The sequence below is a fragment of the Callorhinchus milii genome, unplaced genomic scaffold, assembly GCF_018977255.1.
Source record: "Callorhinchus milii isolate IMCB2004 unplaced genomic scaffold, IMCB_Cmil_1.0 Scaffold3, whole genome shotgun sequence".
In the NCBI taxonomy this organism is placed as follows: Eukaryota; Metazoa; Chordata; class Chondrichthyes; order Chimaeriformes; family Callorhinchidae; genus Callorhinchus; species Callorhinchus milii.
In genome coordinates, this window is record NW_024704744.1 from 95,344,895 (window position 1) to 95,352,372 (window position 7,478).

Here is a 7,478-nt window from a genome sequence, read left to right on the forward strand (position 1 = left end):
CTGAAATTGGAGAGAACTATTTTAATTGGCTCTTGTTGCTAAGTAATAAGACGGAAACTGTGAACTGTGTACTTTTCAAAAAATGATGATTTTTTTTTGGCCAAGAGCAAATTAGCCACTAACATATATAACTGAACTCCTCAGCTATTTAGCAACATTTTTTTCTCCCATAGGAAACGTCTCAATAGAACATCGCAGTGTTGCTATTCTTATATCCCTTGCATTGCTGGCCAATAATAATAATTATTATATTATTGTTAATTATTATTATATTATTATTATTGCTGGCCAATAGCGAAACAACTCCGTGATACAGTGAGCTGTTGACAACCGCATTCTGTTTGCAGACAGTGAAGCCACAAGTTTCAATTACTTGTTAATGTGGGAGTTGTGTGTGTGTGTGTGTTTTATGTTCCATATCGCCAGACCTTTCACGACAGCTATTAGCACATGGGACACACACACAAAAGCTAACCGATTCCTTGGGTCAGACAGATGTTTTTAATGAAGTCTCGCAATTAAAACAAAACCTCCTACGTTGACATTTATTGTTTCCCCATTTACTTTACGAAGTAGCCGTAAGCAGTGTTACATCGGGAATCTGGTCACACACGTTCGATAACAATCTCTGCGAGCTTCTGTTTCCTGTGCAGATGAAATGATACGAGATAATTAGTGACTGAAAACAAGATACCCGTAGAAGGGATTGGAGATTCCCCTCTAAGTGACGTTTAAGACAAAGTAATCGTCCACTTACTTCGTTTTTTTTTGCTCGTTTGGCGAAAAGCAACCTTTTCTTTTAAAGAAAAAAGCAGGAGTGCTCATAAAATCATAAAGGCATATAGGAGGAGGTCATTCGATCCATCGAACTTCAGCTCGGGTCAGCTCTATAATTTGGTTAAAGATCTTACGAAGCTCGGGAATGGAAGGAACACTTCTGGTTTCTGTACAGACTGCTGGAAAGACACGAGAGGAAGAAAACACTTGTTGCAATGGATATTGATCTATCTCACAAGAAAAAAGACATCAATACTTTCACTCTCGCGCCATACACCCACGATCAACTAACTTTAGAGACATTTTCTTGCTCTGGCCACACGACCACTGTCATAGTGGCTTGAAATTTCCTCAGCGAATTTCTTGTTTGAAACCTACAGCGAGCAGAAAGGAGATTGACCTGTTTTGGGCTGGATGAGAACTGAAGTCCCAGAGGGAAATGCTTATGTGATAACCCGATAACGCTACCCAGCCCCTCGATCCATTGATTTGCATTTGCTTTCCTACTGTACAGTGATAATTGATGTTTAGCGATTTTTATATAATAAGGCTTTTAGAGTCTCATTTTGTATTTTTTGCGCCTATTGTCAAAATACTGGTATAAATCACAACAGCTTCAACTACAGACCAGAGGAGTTTTGTTTTTGTATTTTAAGATGTTCCAATACCTTTTTAATTTTAGAATTGTATTTATCTACCAAAATCTAGCTTTGGGATTATGAATCAGAGATCTCATCATTCGTGTTGCTGGAATCCAATAGGTTTCTTTTGTTTCTTTTTGTTTAAGTCCATTTTGGTTTGTGATTATGTCTGTCTCTTCTGGGTGGTGAATGTATTGCAATCCAATTTTACGGTTTTCTATTTTTTGCTTTGAGGCCTTGCTTTTTTATGAATAAAATGTGTTTAATGAACTATTTTGTCAGCTGTCTTCTAGTTATTTCATATTTATTGTGATCTACAACTTGTAAAATAAATCCTTAAATGTCTTTTTAAAAATTGTATAAAAAAGGAAAGCGTCGGGAAACCACTTTTATTTCTGCACTATTCGCACTTAGTTTGTCAATGAAAACATATTTGTATTGTAGAACTACTCCTCCTGCCCACAGAATGGGGGGAATGAAGATTAGTGGAGAGGCCAAGCCGTGTTATTGCAAACAATCCATTAAATTGTATCAAGCAACTTAATGCTCAGTTTTAGTCAACATCTGTTTCAATATCTAATCATAAGATTACAAGAAAGGTTTGGATGACGAAATCCCTCTAACCATCAAATTTCATCCTTCCAGAATACCAACTCTATTATTTTCCCATCGCAGCATTAAACTGTTTCTGAACAGTGAGTTCAGAATGAGTCTATCATCCTGGCTTCAAACACTCATCCCGATAACTCAATCCAGCTGCTGATTACCTTGAGTAAAAATAATATGTTGGTTGGTCTGATCTAAAATTACCTTCATCTGCCTTTGCATATCTGGAAGTATTGTTCGAGATGTACTTTTGCTATACCGATCAGTACAGTGTCTTACATTCTACTATGAGGTCCACTCAATGTGTTTCTTTTCAAAGCTGAAAGAGTCCTGGCCTATCGAATTGTTGCTCACGATTCGCCTACAAGAGAAAAGAGAAAAAGGCAAAACAATTTAAATAGACATTGATTTCTTAAAACATTTTGTGCGACTGGGTCCATCGCAGCACATGGTTGGTATATTGTTTGTTCCATCACCACAATTCATCTGAACCGCCTCTCTAAATATATATGCTCTTTAAAGAAAATGGTTACAATGCACATTTGACACTGCCAATGATTTAAAAGCATCTAGCCACACTAAGAAACATAAAATATAATTTAAACTAGTCTTGTCTGTGGTCTTGCTGTGTCTTAAGTGTTATTTTCTACCCCTTCTTAGCTGAATGTGCACTCAATGAACATTTGTCAACTGTAAGGTGGCTTAAAGGAACAGTTTTATTCTGTTCTGGTAATCCATTATTCAACGCTTCTTTAAGATCTAACCCAACTTACAGTATTCTTAATATTTTTAAAAAGAATATAAGAAATCTAAATTGTGGATGGGAGAAAATTGCCTTTTAATAACAGGAAGTACATCGTAGAGACCTTGAAGTTTCCATTAAGACACACTCTGCTTCCAAGGCAGAGTTCCAATGGGTCAACTGGAATTCATTACAAACCCTCATATCAAGAAATACCGCAAAGTAGAACCCAGATCATTCACAAACAATAAGAAATTGGAATGCCCTTTCTTCATCTAAAATAGATTTGAGGATGCTATGAAAACTACTGTCCACTAATTATGTTAAAGTATAATTAATGGAATTTGCAAGCAGGACTGCCTTGATCATTCCTGTGTCTTACACATTTCCTGTTCCATTCAGATGCTACGAGTAAAACTAATAGCAAAATCATCAAATGCGGTTATTCCTTAATACCTTCATGTGGGTGCAGGAATGGTCTCACCTAATACCATTTCAGGAGAAAAACAAAAAAAATTATTTACCAGTTTTTTTTGTTCTTTTGCACTAAAATCTCATTTTTTTAGCAGACAATCTCACCTGAAAGGAATTCTCATGGAATCTGCATAATAAATGGATGTCTTTGATAAGAGGATCCGATGATTTCTTCGTGTGGAGCTAAGGAATTATTTAAATATCCCAATGTGTTACCAGCATCTGCAGATGGGTAGAGAGATGTAACCTGGAAAGATCTTTTGCAGACAGGTAAACAAGTGTTCAAAATGTGCCCTGTGCATAAAGAAACATTGATCTATAAATATATAAAAATGTGTAATCAAACCAGCACCATTCAAGTACGATCGGTAGAAATTTACAGTAATAATAATAATCCTTGCATTAATATAGCTTCTTATCGTATCTTCGAGGTGTCTCAAGGCACTTCACAGAATAATGCTGTAAAGTTCAGTAAATGTTCAGATAAGCATATCGATAAAATATGTTTTTTCGTTTTCTTTCCATTTCTATTCCTTTGTTAAGGAATAATAATCAAGGCATCCTGATTGGAGTGCTGTTCCACCAACCTCAGGGATCCATTTTAATATCATGACCTATGAGCCTTGCCTTTCGATCTGAGATTTACCACCAATCTCCCACAGCAGCAGAATGTACTGTTTTACAGGGAAGGGACTATGCTGGTTTAAGCATGTTACCGGGTGGTATGTAATCTCTGGTACTGTATGGGTAATGTGATATTCTGCAGATGGCCACAGCAGCTTGGCTGGGGGATGGGAACGCCTGCTTGTTACCCCCGCCTCTCTATCCAAAGCTTAGTGGCATGAGGCACCACATCACTCCAGTGCCAGAGATTCTCAGGCCTTCAAGCTGCTGAGAATCTTCAGCCGGACCTTCAGACTTCGACAGTTTCAATTCTTAAGGCGCCCAGAGGTTACTGCAGGTGAACAGGTGGAAATTGGGCTCCGCTGAAGGCCGTGACCTGCTGCAGCCCTCACCATTGAGCCTGTGCTGTTTTCCAAGAGGAAATAGATTTCAATCCTGTCCTGCTGAATTTTTAGGTGTGAAAGCGTGAGACGAATCCTTTGCAATCGTACCTGGTCATTTATTTGTAGACAGTGGGCAACTATAAATGAACATAGGAACAGGAATGGGCCATTCGGCCCCTCGAACCTGTTCCACCATTTCATAAAACCATGAATGATTGGCACCACAACTCTAATTACCAGCCCTTGCCCCATATCCCTTCGTACCCTGACTTAACAAAAATCTATCCACTCAGTCTTGAAAATGTTGATGGATCCACAGCATCCACAGCCATTTGGGTGAGAGAGTTCCAGATTTCCATAACACTCTGTGTGAAAAATGCCTTCTGATTTCACTCCTAAATGGCCTAGCTCTAATTTTAAAGACTATGCCCTTTGCGATTACCTTCAATATAGTAAATGTCTTACGCCTTCACTTAATTGATAATGGTACTTTTAATAATTTCAATGATAGTTCCATCTCTTGGAAGAACAACATTTCTATAGTTTAAGTGGGTGGGGGGTTATCTCCTTAAAATTTCCATACATTTCTGCAACAAATTCTGATGATTGAAATGTGACCCAATTGCAACTCTTTAGCTTTTGATGTGCCTTTGACTGACGTTTGGAACTGATGGAAGCATTTCTCAATGTCGACAATGAGGCGTGTTTTAGCTATCAGAACCTCTGTGTCTAACGTGTAGTTCTTTGATAATCACAACCCAGAAAGTTATTTTCTCTGTGGCTTGTTATTTTTGTTCAGCACTCTTTCAGTAACTTAAATCTCTTTACTGTAACAGCCTCGCTGTAGTTCACATAAAGGTCTTGCTTGTCTGAAATGCTGTACACTGTCCAGCGCCTTGGGACGTCCTCCCAACGTGAAAGGCGCTATACAAATGTAATCTTGCTGTTGTTGTTGCTTGGATATATCTGAAAAACAAGAAGACTTTGTGCTTGCGCCAAGAAGATCATTGTCAATATGTATTTACAATATGATTTACTACAATATGTATTGGAGTCCTGTAGCTCAGTGGTTAGAGCACTCGCTTTGCAAGCGAGAGACCTGGGTTCAATTCCCGGCAAGGTGAAACCCTGGGCAAGTTTCCTTATTCCACATACCTGATAATAATAATTCCTCAAAAAACAATAATAAATTGGTCATTTCAATCCACGACAGTTTGTGGGAAACTGCTGTGCGCAATTGGCTGCCGTGTTTCGCCCACAAATATACTGTCAATTCACTTTACAGTCTATTTTGTGAAGCTCTTTGAGACGTTAGAAGACGTGAAAAGTGCTATATCAAATGCCAGGATTACTACTATTATTAGATTATTATTACTAGAATTGTGGAGATTAAATACATTACACAGTTACATCTCAATAGCTCCTCTTGCTTGACTAATCTATGGCTCTAATTTTTGCCTGAGATATAGGGATCTATTTTGTAGTATTTTAAAAACAGATTTATGATTAAGGAACATGAAACTATAACGTTTTGAAAACATAGAATGTGCTGAAGAATACCCTCTTGAATGTCTAACAAATTATTGATTGCATTCTTCAACAGATTCTAAGTTTTAGAAACTTGATAATTACACATTAAACATAATTACACATTGCTATTAAGAAAATTGGACTCCACGGACTCTCTATGCTTCTATTATTAACTAAAATGAAGAGATTTAACATGTTAGTGCAGTATCCCAGTGCAGGAGTGAAAGGAATAATTACAAAGGAAAACATTATTATCATGAAGGTTCTCATAACTCTCCTATCCATTTCAGAGACTCTTTTATTGGCATGTTTGTTTGTTTCACTTGTAAGCGGTAGAATCACAGTTGTATTATAATAATTGTAAAACGGGTCAACGTGTGCTAACAGAAGAAGAGCTATATTCCATACATTAAGTCCTATCAAGAGATGGTTATCCCTCTGAGATACCAGCAGATAGCAATAGCTGGCACTCGTACTTTTGGATGAGATATTTACTTCTCTTGGGATCTAATCTATTGTGCTAACCAAGCGCGAATATTTGTGTGCAGAGGGAATTACATGTGTCAATTTTTATTGAATTAATAACCAATTATGAACAATTACAGGTCGTTCTGTAATCCTTTTTATTTGTTCTATTTACACAAGTAAGGGCATGTGCAATCCCCTCAAGGCCCACTGGTTTGTGAATATCTCTCATAACCAGTAAAGTAGATCCCATGTTGTGAAATACATAATAGAGTGGTCAATTCTCGTGATAGAAGAAGAGTCTGCATCTCTTCCGAATAACTCATTTTTTAAAAATTCTGACTTACCCCTCACCCCCCCAACCCCAAGAAATATACTAACAGAAATTGCATACAATTTGAAAATAGTTGTTTGGCTTAACAGAAAAACATGCATAAATCTACTGCAGAAAACGATGTACTGATCACATCTAATACATTGCTCACAAATACACAGTCACAATTAACAGTAAAATCTTGTGAAGAACTTTGAGATGTCTCCCAGACATGAGAAGGCATTGAATCAAATGCAAGGATTATTATTACTTTAAGGAAAAGGGGTGGGGGGGGGAAGGTTATACACTGCAATATCCGTGTGGAGTTTCATTGAATAATATAGTGCTAGAAATATGTACATGTATCCAAATAAAAGAGTGAGAAGTCAATTAAATAAGAGGATGGGTTATATCAAGTAATTTGCTGGTTTATATTGAGTAAATTTTCAAAGGCAATTTCTAGGTAGAGGTATGAAAAGAAGATTGGTACTTACTCTCAGTTGTACACCGTCCAAATACCACACAGAAAATCAGAGCAATCAAAGAAAATATGATTATTGGTTTCTTACCTCAATCGTTCTTATATCCAATGCAAAGTGAGCCAGGTGAAACTTTGTCCTATGGTTCGGGTAGAATTACTAATAACAACAGCTGTTTAACTTGTGCAGATTGTTCACTAATTTCACATTGCACTAGGTCAACAAATAAGAAGGTTTAGGGAATCATCGGCATGTGGGTCGGTGATTATAATACATTATACTGCGCCAATATTTCCATATTAGTAACGTTGCATTTTCAGCTTAATAGTTGTGCCGGTTTGATTTCCGAAAACAACACAACTATTAAACTGAAAAAGAAAACTGCAATCGATGGGAAAGCTGAAACAAGAAAGCTGGAGTCTAAATGAGAAACTCTACCAACTG

At 37.2% G+C, this 7,478-nt stretch overlaps 1 long non-coding RNA gene across 1 annotated transcript; it reads right to left on the minus strand.

Moving 5' to 3' along the window:
- Window positions 1-239: 239 nt before the first annotated feature.
- LOC103180810 lies at window positions 240-3,656 on the minus strand. The gene is made up of 4 exons (XR_006084950.1): window positions 3,346-3,656; window positions 2,304-2,385; window positions 758-956; window positions 240-645 (listed from the first exon to the last, which is right to left on the minus strand). It is a non-coding gene; the product is annotated as an uncharacterized LOC103180810 (long non-coding RNA).
- Window positions 3,657-7,478: the final 3,822 nt, after the last annotated feature.